The sequence below is a fragment of the Hibiscus syriacus genome, unplaced genomic scaffold, assembly GCF_006381635.1.
Source record: "Hibiscus syriacus cultivar Baekdansim isolate YM2019G1 unplaced genomic scaffold, ASM638163v2 tig00110044_pilon, whole genome shotgun sequence".
NCBI classification, from domain to species: domain Eukaryota; kingdom Viridiplantae; phylum Streptophyta; class Magnoliopsida; order Malvales; family Malvaceae; genus Hibiscus; species Hibiscus syriacus.
The window spans coordinates 1,527,609-1,541,627 of NW_024062574.1; the positions used below are offsets into that span (position 1 = coordinate 1,527,609).

At 30.8% G+C, this 14,019-nt stretch overlaps 1 pseudogene; it reads right to left on the reverse strand.

Moving 5' to 3' along the window:
- Positions 1-1,225: 1,225 nt before the first annotated feature.
- On the reverse strand, positions 1,226-5,972 carry LOC120213823 (annotated as a pseudogene).
- Positions 5,973-14,019: the final 8,047 nt, after the last annotated feature.

Here is a 14,019-nt window from a genome sequence, read left to right on the forward strand (position 1 = left end):
AGGATATATACATTATTAATTGATTAAGAAAATTATGATGGAATGTAATTACCCAACCATTGTTTTGAATTGATAAACTCTCTTAGTTTAATAATATCATAAAAGGCTAAATTAATGAAATTCATATAAAGGATTTTGTTTATTGAGTTATTTTGATTATTATTGTTTTATTGAATTATTTTATTGAATAATAAACTATTATTTTATTGAATTATTTTGAATTACGGTCAAATTGAATGATTTAAAATATATTTTATTCGTTTTAAAAGATTTTTTATTTTAAAATATATAACAATTTTAATTTTCCATCCTTGTATGCATGTATATGTATGGTTGAAATTTTGAAGCAAGATCGTTTTCAAACTGCATCCGATCCTCCATGCATAATGAAAAGGAGTTGAGATATTAGGGAAAAATATATATTTTTAAATAAATAAATAATATACACATTTTAAATATTGAAGTAAAAAATATATTTCATGATAAATAAAAATAATATACAAATTGAATCTTCAAGCGACGAAGTCAGGATTTTAGTTCAGGGGACAAAGTATAATTAAAAATAGAAAATGGAGGGCAAAATAAAAATAAATTTAAATTTAAAGGCATAACTTGGTAATTATCCCTATTGTTTTAATGGTAAAAAAATTTGGACGGCAGTGGCCCGGGGCCTACATGGTTCCGTCACTGAATATGAGGAAATATCTTTCATCGTGTGTAGGAATGAAAATCTGACCAAGTCAAGTTAAATTACGTAAAAAGAAATTAGGGGTAAATTATATATTTAGTACCTAAACTATTTGATCTATTTTAATATTTATTTTTTATTTTTTAAACGATTCATAATGTTTAATTTTTGTTTCATTTTAATATCTCACCGTTAAAAACTTAACACATTTAGCACCTAAACTATCAATTTTAATTCATTTTAAAACCAAAACTTTGAATTTTGTTAAAAACTTAACGTTAAATTTTGAACGGGTACTAAAATAAAATAAAACAAAAACTAAATTTTAGTTATAATTTAAAAAACGAAAAGTTTTAAGTACTAAAACGGATCAAAACTTATAGTTAGGTACTAAACATATACTTTACCCAAAGACTAGTTGATCGTGATGAAAAAATTTATTTTATTATTCAAACTTTGTATCAAACTAGAATTTTATCGATAAAATAAATAGATTTTAAGCCAAAGCACATAAATTAAAAATACATATATACAATGGGACATAATCAGCATTAAAATGGATATAGACTGAACCTATATATCTTCTGTTGTCTGTGTTCCTACTCTTTGTCCGTACAACATTCCAACAAGGGGACCACCTTAGAGCAGGGGCTTCATTGGTAATAATCTATGAAAACACCGTTAACTTATCGGCCACCGGAATCTGAATCCGATTCCGTTGAAGCAGCGGCAGCTAAGTTATCAGCTACCTGCTTATCGAGCTGCTTTTCAAGATACCTCTGAGCAGTTGCATTCACAATCTTGACAAAGAAGTTCATGAGCATAAGCCACACGACGGTATTCCAGATCGATCCGAATGAGAAATCCCACTTCCCCTGTGGAATCATTTAGCACAACGTGTTTACGAATTTGTTAGATTCGAGTCGGTCATAACTCGGGCGAAAATGGATTGAATTGTTTATACTGGTTTGACGAGAGCGGAGTACCTTGATATTTGAAGGCAGAGTGCGTGGGGCGGCCAAGTACTTGTCTTTGGCCGCGTGAAGTTTCGCTGTGAGGGTCGGCAAAAAAGTTTCGAGTCCGGGTATGAAGCCAAGAATCCAGATCAATTCATTCTCCATCCAATCAAGGAGTTGATTATTGCAGATACAGATAATGAAAACCATCTGCAGAAAACGAACGAAATAGATGCTTCATTAAAATGATAGAAAAAATTAGAATTCAGTCTTCGTCTAATGATTCGAGAATCGAGACATTTTCCGGCCAACCGCGGTACCAAGAATCGAAAAATAAGCATTATAAGACCAATTCAGGGATTTCAAAGAAATCGTTCCGTTAAAGAAGAAAACTATCGAAGCAACTAGGGCTCTGCTTGCAGTAGAACATAAAGACATACACGACGAACCTGTATGTAAGTTTTAATAAACGCCTTTCCGATCAACGTTGAGAGAAAGAACTCCCAGAATGGAATTCCGAATTGTCCACACATGATGCCGGCAAGGTCAAATAAAGGATTGGGGACCTGAAACACGATTAAGTTTATCACCAGGTTTATATAAAAACATCAATCATCAGTGGGTTAAATACTGTGTATAAACCACAGTGAACTTGGTACGAAACTTCATAATTCGGACGGAAAATCTTCACAAAGTTTACATTAGGTGTCATAAGACAAAACAAGGAAAACATAGTAATAGAACCGAAGAGAGGTGCTGACCGAGGCAAGAACTAAAATGGTAAAGAAGTTCAAGTGTTGGGATGAGATAACAGCCAGCGTTCAATCTTTTTCAGGTAAGTAGCTATGACACCAGATTCCTCACTTGAGGAAGCATCCAATTCTTCCATGGCGTCAATTTCCTGCCCGACTCACTGGCTGCATAAAACAGCAGATCACCGCAAGGTAACAATCTTTTAGTAGACAACTAACTTCAGACAGAACAACCAATGTTTTGAACTTCGTACGTAAAATAAATTACCAACCAAAGCAGCATCAAAATAGAAAAAGGCAAGTACATAGCAAACTCGAGAGTTCGATCAAGAAACAACAATGCGTGTACAACATTTTAAATTTTAAGTAAATTGCAAAGCCTATATATCAAGTGTAAAAGCCGGCACACATACCAGCCCTTGAGATAAAGTAAGGAGGAAGTTCTCCTAGTGCAGTCCCAATACCCCATAAAATAGCCTCCATCTGCACCTGCGGTAGTATGCTGCTAAGAGGAACTCTTGAACCATGGGATGTTGAAAACAACGGAGGCCCGAACTTTCACAGGATTTATCCAGCCATGAAGGCCTCTCTTCAACTGTATTGTATCATACGGGGCGCTTTTCAGGTCTACTCGTCCGCATTGCATTGCTTTTATGGTAAACAAGGCAATATGGGACCCAAATAAAGGACAAAAGTATGCAGACCGGATCCTGGAATAGGGCATTTGAAGTACATAAGTGACAAGTCAGGCAAATTGCATCAGGTATATCATCCGAGAAGAAAACAACAAAACAAAACAGGATAGCATAAATGCAATATAATCCGATCAATTTTCTGAAAATTTCAGTCCCACAAAAATGCTACTACTAATTTCAGTACAGCTATTGGAGTAGATTTGATGAAACCAGATCAAGAAGACCTTTGCCACTTTAGAATCTAAAAAGCAGCAATAATTATATAGAAATCTATGTAAAAGCTTATACTCCTGTTTTTGAGGTCGACGAAAGTGCATAATTCCCTATATGGCATCTGCATGGTTAGCCAGTTTTAGCCTATGAATCACATACTGTAACAGCATGGAAAATCGGAAACTAACTCTAATCATGTAATATTCGTCAAGCATACTCCTCCAGACTATCATAAAAATCGAGAATAGATGATCTCACCAAGTCCAATTGAAGATGCAATACCAAGTGCTATCCACCACAGTCCAAAACGAACATACCGAGAAACTTCCTCAACATGCTGATGAAAAAATAGTGAAAAAAAAAACAGTTAATTATTGCCAGTAAAAATAAATGATAAAAAAAAAACAGAAACAGTTTCAACTAAATAAAGAGCACAAATTTATCATTGGCACCATAGAAAATAAAAGGTTCAAATATATGTACAGCTCATCAAGAGACAAAAAAGAACCAGCACAAACACCTCCACTCAAAATCCCCATAAAAAGTAAAAAAGGAATTAATAATGCGCAATTTTCATTTCGCAATTGCATGGTTAAAAAGGGCAGATAGTATGCAACAATTACTAATTCTAGAAAGTTCGACCCTTCTGAACAACGTACAAAATTGCAAATATATGTTTGCATCAACAGGAAAATACGATAGACAGACAAAAATTCTAGGATAAGCTAAAATTTTACCAACCTTTTCATGAGGGCCCTCAATGGTTACAAGCAAAATTCCAAGAACCGCTATTAGAGTGCTTGTAAGCATAAGCCAACCACCCTTTGCCAAAAGATACAGCGTTGATCGCTTTAAATATTGATAGATAGCCAGAACAAAAAACCTTAATGTTTTGGAGGGCTGTGTTGTCAATGTCAAATTTTCTAATTCTTGTTGATGACTCTTATGAATATCTGCAGCATTTAAAAAGCCTATCAGCTATGAGTTTAAAAGATCACAACTTCAATTTTCTCCTTACAAGGAACACAGAAATAAAGCTAATATTATTCTGCATGACTGCATAAAGGAAACGTCCGTTTTCACCTATAATTCATTTATAGAGGGAAAACGGAACTATATGACAAAAGAAGAGATCATTCTTGCACTAGCTACTAGGTATCGAAGTTCTTTTACATTCTTGGAACGGAAGCTCACATAAGCAAATAAGCCAATTAAAAAGCCACGATTCACTTGCCAGCGTTAAGAAATAATGCTATAAACTCTATACAACATTGCCAACATGGGTCTGTTCCAATTTCAGAAATGGTAAGCACATAACTCTATATGTTAAAATATATAGCCATCTCCCCTTTTTCTCAATAAATCCAAATATTCAACAATAATAACCAACCAATTGATCTACATACATCATGTTAACAGTAAGCCTGCCCAACTAGAAAAGAAGAGAGTGAACTGAGAAATGAATGATTTCAACATTAGGGAATAAGAATTTCGAACCAATCTATAGAGGGGAGAAAGAAAAATAAAAAATTCAACATAAATAAGATAGATGATTTCTCTCAACCTCGAATACCACAAAAATATAGAATCCACTAAAAAAGGAAATTTATAGAATTGAAGGCATATTCCCATGGTATGTGAGGGCAGCGAATCAGTAGACAAGCACCTAAACCACAATCTCCAAGCATCATATCATCAACCCACATTTAGTTATCCTCTATTTTCTTTTTCCCCTACTTTTCCCCTTTTTCTCCTGGAAAACCCTAAGTCCAAACAACAGAAAAACTCCCAGAAGCACACAAATTGCACCAGCAGAACAAAGAGTGAATCTACCTCAAAACAGAAAACTTTCAATTACTACATAAAAGCTGTTGTTATAAATTATAAGATAAACTAAATCTTCCGTGCTCAACACAGTTCGAACAAAGAGTGAATCTACCTCAGATTAATAGACTCTGATAATAAACCAGCTAAAACGTTCATGTCCTCAAAAAACAAAAGATTTCCATTTTGAACCTTCAAACCCAAAATCTAATTCTTTAGAACTTAATCAGCATCAACTAATTTGAATCCTTCTAATAGTTAAGCAACTAATGATCATTGATTTTGAAACTTAATTCATAACTAACAGAAATCCAATAGGGGGAAAAGGCAACTTGATTCAAGCTCCTAAAACAAAATTTAACATGGAAAAAAACCCAATGACAGTAAAAGGGAAATAAAGAGTAACAAAAGTTGCAATAAAAAAAACTCTGACCCTCGATGGACGATGCCATTTGTCGAGAAGCGGCAGCGCTTTCGCTTGAATCCATCACCAAACTGACATACCACAATGGGTTTTTATTCTCTCTCTTTTCTGTTCAAATTCCTAAAAAAAATGGAATTTTTCGTCGATATCCACCGTTTTCTAGATTTTAAAAAAAGTGTGATTATGGGGAAGAATCAGAGGGCAATAATCGAATTACATGTAAAGGAATCAAGGATCTTTGGGTTTAAAACATAACAATAACAAGGGATTTTGGGGTTTAGAAATAAAAAAGAAGTAGATCTAGAGAATAGGAAGAAATCAAGAGCCGGGAAAGAGTAATCTTTGCGTGAAGATCTCTTCTCTTCTATGAGCTTTTTTGCTCGTTCTTTTTCTCCGTGTCTGAAAACAAAATGAACCCGACTCAGTTTTTCTACCATTATTATTATTATTATTATTATTATTATTACTTTTAATTTAAGCGTGCCGTAATAAAAGTTGTTTTCGGCCGAAGCCGATACGTTAAAGGGATGTCAATTTATAATTTAATTATTTTATTTCTTTAGAAAAATGTATTTTACTTTGGATAAATTATGTCTACAGTATATAAACTATCAGTTTTGATTCGTTTTAGTACTTAAACTTTCATTTTTTTCAAAAGCATACCTAAAGTTTAGTTTTTATTTCATTTTAGTATCCGTTGAAAATTTATCGTTAAGTTTTGAAAAAAATTAAAAGTTTATATACTAAAACATACCAAAACTGATAGTTAGGTACTAAACATGTTAAGTTTTTAACGACGAGATACTAAAATAAAACAAAAACTAAACGTTAAGCATAATTTTATGTGTATCATCTGATGTTTTTAAAATGGTATTTAGATTATCTGAAGTCTTTTGGATTAATATTTTATAGATTTAGTATTCCAATTACATATAATTTAAGAAAGACATAGTGTCTTCTCGAAATTATCAAAATAATTCACATGTCTTTATATCATTATTATAGTAAATATTTTATTTCAACAAATAATTTTCATCGAGTAATCTTTTTCTATCATATTATCTATGAAATTTTATTAATTTTATAAATATAATTTATAAAGTACAAGTATTTTAAAATTTGTTTGGATAAAAAATCTAAACCAAATATTGTGTTTAACAAATAGGGTAAATTACATCTTTCCTCACTGAATTATACTCTCTTTTATTTTCCTCACCCAACTTTCAATGGATAAATTTGCTATCTGAACTTTACAATCGAATCATTTTGCTCACTCGACCATTTTCTCTCTAACAACTGATGATGTGGCATTATTATTATTATTATTATTATTATTATTATTATTATTATTATTATTTAAAAATAAAATAAAAACAAAAGGTGGTTGGATTCCACCGTCGGCTATCATCGACCGCCGTAGATAGTGGTCGTTCGGTCATAAAATGGTATGGGTCGCTTCGCCTTGACACCTTGAGTTTGAATCCGACCTCTATTTTGTCCGAACTTGCTACGATGTCCACGAATTTGAGATTGAAAGTGAGGAAATCAAAACATTTCAGTTCAAATTCACGAGTTTTGAAACATTTTTTCGGTGAAACAACCACTAGATTCAGACTCAAGGGGTTGAGACGAACTGACTCATCCCATTTTGGGACCAAACGACCACCAGTTACGGGGTCGACAGAGGCCGAAATGAAAATAATGTGGTGGCCAGCAGGGAGAAAATGAAGAAGAAAAGGAAAAAGGGTAAATTACACCATGAGTCACTGAACTTTACTCTCTCTTTTATTTTACTCACCGAAACGACGTCCTTTTGAAGTATATTTGAGTTTTTCAAAATGATGTCGTTTTGATGCTTGTGCCATGTCATAACGCCATTAAATAGTTAACAGAAGAGTGAGCAAAATAATTCAATATGTAAAGTTCAGTGAGCAAATTGATCAAATTAAAAGTTGGGTGAGGAAAATAGGAGAGGAGTAAAGTTCAGTGAAAATGATATAATTTACCCTTAAAAATATGGTTTAGATAGAAATAATGATAGGAAGAGATAATTGGAGGAATAAATTCCCCATAATTATGGGTAAAGTCAAGTTTAGTATCGCTTCTAAGTCAACTATGAAAGGTGATTAATATCCACATGTCGGGTCGCAATGACATGGAATTAATGACTTAACAAAATATCGTTAATTTTTTTATTTAAAAAAATTAAATGAAAATTAATATTTAGCGTGACTCATTATTATTTAGTGTAACATATATATATATAATTTTTAATAATTGTTAGTATTTAATTTATTCATTGATTAATTTAATTTAAATATTGAGTTAATTGTATCATATTTCCTCAAACTTTGACCCTCATCTCAAATTAGACCTTAAATTTTAAACATTCTAATTTCATCCCAAAATTATGACTCTCATTCTAAATTAGTCCTTAAACTTTTGAATATTCCAATTTCATCCCCAAACTGTGAATATCATTCTAAATTAGTCTCTAAACTTTTGCATCTTCACTTTTATCCTCAAATCCATCCAAATATGTAATCAATTTCAACAATAGTTTAACCTAATTTTTTTCCAAACATATACTAATATAACTTGGTTTAACGAGTTTATTAACAAGGGATGTGATTGGTATATATATATATATATAATTTAAGATTAAATTGAAATGTTCAAAAAGTTAGGGACTAATTTAGAATGAAGATCATAGTTTGGGGATGAAAATGAAATGTTAAAAGTCTAAGGACTAATAGCCATAGCTTAGGGATGAAATTGAAATGTTTAAAATTTTAGGGACCAATTTAAAATGAGTGTCATAGAATGAGGAAGCATGATGTAATTAACTCTTACATATTATAATATCTATTATGTGATTAATTTTTTAATTAAATTTATTTCATTTATAATATTAATATCCGAATCTTCAATCTTACTTAAATTATACGATATCTTATTCCATAAATCATCAGTTAGTTATATATATGAATTAGGTTAAATAATTTTTTTAAAATAAATAATGGATTGTGGAATACGGCACGCGTGTATCACATGATCATAAGCTTGCTTGGTTTTTCAATCATATAGAAAGTGATGTTTGACGAATGGAATAATAAAATATAGGCAAAAAGGCATAAGAGGTCCCTATACTTTTGAAAAAAAAATTAATTTGACCCTCGTATTAATTTTTGTCTTAATATGATCCTCAAACTCATTAAGTAAACTAAATGTGCCCCCTTGACCAACGTTTTTCCGTCATTGACCGTTACAGTGTTGACGTGGCAGTTTAAGGTACTGACGTGACAGGTCACGGTATTGACATGACAATCTAGGGTGGGCGATTAACGTGGTGGGCTAATTTAATTTGTCATACACTGTGACATTAATTTGTCACGTGAACGTAATTAATTTGTCATACACTGTGACATTTGTCGGAGATTCCAAATTAAAATCTAGATTGACCTAATGGGCTAATTTTTTACCCACTTAACTTATTGGGCCAATTTTACCCTTAGATACAATCATTTATGCATTTGTGTTGTGTTTATAAAATATTATATAAAATTAATAATTTAATCGAATTAGTGAGAATAACTTTTTAATTTCGAAATCTTTCGAACAACTCAATTTTCATCGTTATGAACTTTGGTTGGATCCTACATCTATTATCTGATTATTCATTTATGAAATATATAATAATATCGAGTAAGATCGGACTAAGAGTATATTTATATTTCAAATTTTTGGCGAGTTTAAAATATATACAATAATATTATTTTTGAAATGTATCGAGGTTGAATAAAATATGTAATATTTTAGGTTAAAATCGGGAATGAACTTCAATATATAAAGATTTGGGGGTGGAACCACCCTATCTTATGTATTTTAGGCTTAAGTATAAAATAGGTGTTTACAGTATTTTTCGGCACATCCAGATGGTTAACGTTACAAGCGATATTCATTTAGGTATCCGGAACATCAACGACGTTAATTTCTCTGTTAAGTGACATATGCAGTGATTTTGAAATTTATTTTTTAAAATATTAAAAATATTATTATTTTTATAAAAAATATAATTTCTCTTAAATTATAAATAGCCCCCAAATTCCCAAAATCTCTAAATCATACCCTTAATCCATCACCGTCGCCATTTCCGATCACGACCACCACCGCAAGCGTAGTCCTTGCCATCCTCATAGTCATATGCCGCCCTATTTGCTGCCGATTGGTCGTAGGAATCGCGTGGGATCGTGATTTTTAACATAGGGTTTGAGGGTATAAAACATTGATTTGTTGTCGATTGGTCACGATTTCATAGGGGTTTTGATCGGGGGAGGTGAGGTTGGGTGGAGCTTCGTTGACGGGAAAGGTGGTGGTGGGGATGAGTTTAAGGGTTGAAATGAAGATTTTTAAAGTTTTGGGTTTATTTCGAAATTTCTGTGTTTTATTTTTAAAAAATATATATATAATTTTATTTTTAAAATTTTATACAAAAAATTAAAATTGTCAGATTGTGACACGTGTCAGTTAAGGGGAGAAATTAACACCGTTGACAGCCTGAACACCTAAATGGATAACGTTTGTAACGTTAGGCACCTAGATGAACCGAAAAATATTATAGGCACCTATTTATGAAAATATGTATAGTTTGATGACTTATTTTATACTATAGCCTGTATTGTTCGTTGAGTGTGATGAGATGCGTTCCTAGAAAATTCTCAACACCTTTTCACACTCTTTTACTTTATCTTTGATGAAATATATCTAATTTTATTCATCTTCTTTTGTTTCCATAGAGATGTAATTGGAATTTCTCTTCATAATGTTTCAAGAAACTTTGGATAAAATTTCAAAACTTTGCCTCCTGAAACTGTTTTGACGGCCCGATTTTCTTTAAAAACCATATTTTTAAGTAAGAGTTTTGAAATTTTTATCAAAGTTTTAAAACTTTTATAAACATTGTGTTTAGAAGTTTCGATACTTTCACAGTAGTTTAGAAATTTTTCCATAGTTTTGAAACTTCATGTGCAGGTGGCCTTAATTGCATGTTTTTAAAGCTTTTAACTACTATAACTCATTCCAACGGTCATAAACGGTTAACAACTCATTCCATACGATAAAAACACTCCGACGACACTTGAAGAAGCTTACTACACATGTTCAAGCTTAGATATCAAGAGAAAAGAGTCTCCATTCTTATTTCCTTCGTTTTTCTATTGTACATAAGTATATAAACTTAATTGCATATCTTTTGTATCCATTCTTGTGAGTTTAATTTTTGTAAAAAGTCACCTAGAGAGGTCTTCTTGTTTACACAAGTTTCCCTTTGTTGAAAACGGGAGTGGTTCTAGTTTAGCCTTGAAAAACTAGAGAATTGTAAATATTACTCTTGAGCCTAGAAAAGCAAAGAACGAATTAGTGGATTTGTTAGAAAATCATTGGTGTGGAGTTAAGGTAGTGGACATCATCGTGTCAATTTTTCTATCTTTTATCGCTTCCATACCAAAATTTTTTAAGAATAATTCAACATCCTCTTGACGTAGTTCGATTGATCGATCGAGCCAAATAGTAAGTTACTATTGATCTTCTCAAACTGGAGTTGAAAGTATCAATCAGAAATCTCAGCGTTCATTTCAGCCGCCAATAAGTCTTTCGATAGCGCCAGTTACAACCACTTGTGACCCATCCATAGCATCCTCAAGAAACAACAAATCAATAGGAAGCCTATGCGCAGAAGAACTAGTTCCGTGACACCAACAAGATGCATGTGTGAGAGACCTGGAGCCTATGACATGATTAAACTCTTGTTGTGGACACAACTTTATGTGCATCACATGTGAGCTGCAAAAGAGCCTCTGAAGTTGTATGTTTTGAATAAATCAAATTTTTGCACCAAATTATAGCACTACATATAAAGTGAAAAGCCACCATATGAACTTCTTTTTCTTTCTCATTTCTGTCCTAATCATTGGATATAATTGGCACCATAATGCCTCGAAAAGAATAAGACGAAGAATAACAAATATAAGTTGTTACATGTTTCTTTGTTGGGTGGTCAGCACTTCCCTTAAATAGTTTGGTGACCTGATTGATAATAATTCAAAAATGGTGGTCAAAATGAAAAAGTCTATAGCTGGGTGCTCACTAGTGCAGTTTACCCTATTATATATTATAGTTAATGATAGAAATAAAAATAGACATGTGAAGACTTAAATTAAGCCAATTAAAAATATAATAACACTTAAATTGCTAAAAATCTAATATATTATTTATAATTACTTTAAGATTTTAATATTTTTAAATTAAATTTATTATTAATGATTATATATAGATATTTAAAACTAAATTAAAATTTAATTTAACATACCCGAACTCACGAGCATACTTTAAAATCAAAAGATAAATTTATAATTTGAATCTTAAATATTTTATCTTATGATTATAATTTGAATATTAAATTATTTTTTAATGATTTCATATATATATATATATATATATAACCATTAAAAAAATAAATATAAAGACAATAAATTTAGTTTTAAAACATTAAAAATCTTAAAACAATTATAAATAAACTATTAGATTTATTTTAGTGATTTATGTGTTGTCATATTTTCAATAAGTGTTTAAATCCAATTAAGTCAAATCAATTATAAATAAACTATTAGATTTAAGTGTTCAAATCATATTAAGTTATTTTAATTTTTTTCTACCTAAACTTGAATAAGTTATATAACATAGGTATTATTTTATGAATTAGTTCAGTGGTTAAGGCATGCACATGTTACTCTTGGGTGTTAAAAAACTTATTAAATTAATTAAATAAAAAACCCTCTAATCAGATTATAACACATGTCACAATTTGATTGGAGAAATAAATTTATTAAATTAAATTGAAATTAGGACCCAATTAAGAATTAAAGGTAATCTTGGTGATCAAATTGATTATTTTTAAAATCTAGGGGATTTAATATATAAGTTTAATATATGAAAAGAATACAAGATTTTAAAGTTGATGCTCAAATTAAGGCATTAGACAAATTAAAAAAAGAATCAAGTTCAAATTGCATTAAATTATCCAAGGAAACAAATCACATATATAAGTAGAGACCAAAATGGAAGAAAACAAAGCAGGGTTTCAACACCGCGAATACGTAACTTTACAAGGACACACACCTTAATTATACCAATTTTGTTAACTGCCACATATACCATTCCGTTAAATATTAACGACGAGTGGCTATATTGAAATCATTTAAATAGTTCAATGGTTGTATTGACACAAATTTCAAAATGGTTGTCATTTCGAGACCAAACTCATAGTTGGTGGTCAATTAGGTAGTTTACCCCAAATATAAAGGGCAAAATATAAAGGTGATAAAAAATAATATCGAGCAAGATCAGACCGAGGGTATATTTATACTTCAAATTTTTTGGCGAGTTTAAAATATTTACAATAATATTATTTTCGAAATGGATTGAGATTAAATGAAGTATGTAATATTTCAGGTTAAAATCGGAAATCAACCTCAATATATAAAGAATGGGGGTGGAATCTTATGTATTGTTCTTTGAGTGTGATGAGAAGCATTCCTACATGAAAATTCCCAGCACATTTTCACTCTCGTTTACACTATCTTTTGTTTCCCATAGCGATGTAATTGGAATTTCTCTTAATTACGTTTTAGGAAATAATTTATTCATAAAAAATAAATTTAAAGTTAAAAATTAAAATAAATTATACAGAATTTATGATGGACAATAGCGTGAAATAATTTAAATGCAATACAAATACACGTAATATATATGTAAAATAAATTTTTAGTATGCAAATTTTATATAAATTTATAATAATTTGAATTAACAAATTCTATACAAACCATTCCCAGTTCCATTTCCTTTTATTATCATTCTTAATAATATAATTATAAGGGATTATCATTTTTTTCTTTCTGGTTCTCAAGGCTTCATCTTGATTCATTTGGACCGATTCGAATCGCATATCTGATTTGGTAGGTGAGTCTTTCGGCGGGAATTTTTTACATTCACAAGAACTCGAACTTAATACCTACTTAAATGAAATCAAATTGTTTACCACTTAAACTAACTAAACATTATCACTTTTTCGCAAGGGTGAAATGATGATATAAAGTACATAACAAATTGAATAAGTTTAAGTCAATGTCACACATTTTTTGAGTGAAGACGATATTGGATATCTTCCTTGCATTCTTTAGTATTAAAATTTTTATATTAAACATTAATAAAAAAATAATATTAATTTTTAAAAATAAATTAATGTCTCACTCATATACTTTATAATATATATAATCAGCTACTTTAATACGTGCTAATAAAGAGAGAAAGTTATGAGATGCTTTCAATTAAAAATAAATAAATAAATAAAGAGATGAAGACTAAAGTTATGAACTGCTTTCAATTTAAGATGTTGATGCGTTCATCAACT